At 32.1% G+C, this 1,088-nt stretch overlaps 1 long non-coding RNA gene across 1 annotated transcript; it reads right to left on the bottom strand.

The window, feature by feature from the left end:
• Nucleotides 1–755: 755 nt before the first annotated feature.
• On the bottom strand, nucleotides 756–1,088 carry LOC142235170 (uncharacterized). The gene is made up of 2 exons (XR_012721817.1): nucleotides 1,015–1,088; nucleotides 756–948 (listed from the first exon to the last, which is right to left on the bottom strand). It is a non-coding gene; the product is annotated as an uncharacterized LOC142235170 (long non-coding RNA).

A 1,088-nucleotide genomic window follows, 5' to 3' on the forward strand; every position in this document is an offset into this window, starting at 1 on the left:
GAAGCAAAATTCATCCGATCTGGTTAAAATTTGGTACGTGGTGGTAGTATATGGTATTTAACAACCATGTCAAAAGTGGTCCATATCAGTCCATAATCATATATAGCCCCCATATAAACCGATCCCGAGATTTGGTTTTGGAGCCTCTCCGAATCAGTTGAAATTTGGTACATTGTGCTAGTATATGGTCGTTACAATCCATGGTGGAGGGTACATAAGATTCGGCCTGACCAAACTTACGGCCATATATACTTGTTTTTAATACTCATACTAAGCATAGGGCGAAAATTGCGCATATGTGAAATTGAAAATGTGAAATACTACTTTGAGCGAAACATTAATAAGAATGAGTAATAAGTGAGAATAATATCACCGTACACACAAAAAAAATTGTCTGATTCGTGAAAATTTTTTCTGTGTAGTAATGCTTTTCGGGCGATACATATACACCCTCACAAAAAATCGCTTCTGTAACATATACTCCCAAACATATTTTGCTCCAAGCATATACATTTTTGGGTATTGCTCAAACATTTATATGTTTGATCTCTACCAATATATAATATGTTTGAAAGCATATTGGTCTAAACAATATATGTTTGGGTAGTCTAAGTTCCAAACATTTCGTATTTTTGCATCCAAATTCAATAATGTTGTCTTCCAAAAAACAATATGTTATTATGTGACCATATAATATGTTTGGAAGCATTTTGCACCCAAAAATATTATATGCTTAAAAAAAATTCTCCCAAACAATATTGTGCTCAAATTTTTATTTATTTATTTATATATTTACAATCATAATGAATTATGAAAATAAACAGGTAATATAGGTGCTAACAACATAGGTTTTCGACCTGAATGCTCAAAATTTTGTTTCTGACCAATTGTATATTCCCCGACATCTTTCTCACTTCCACGAGATTTTTTAGTTCTTAGCACCTTTTTCTTTAATACAAACATTGTAGAAGAAATTATTCAATTTTATGATTTTTTATTTTATTTTAATTTTACCTTTTGCCGGACGGGGATTCGAACAACGGACCACACAGTTTGTAAAGATCAAAGAAGTAGCTGATCAATTGCCC

Source organism: Haematobia irritans, chromosome 4, assembly GCF_050003625.1.
Source record: "Haematobia irritans isolate KBUSLIRL chromosome 4, ASM5000362v1, whole genome shotgun sequence".
NCBI classification, from domain to species: Eukaryota; Metazoa; Arthropoda; class Insecta; order Diptera; family Muscidae; genus Haematobia; species Haematobia irritans.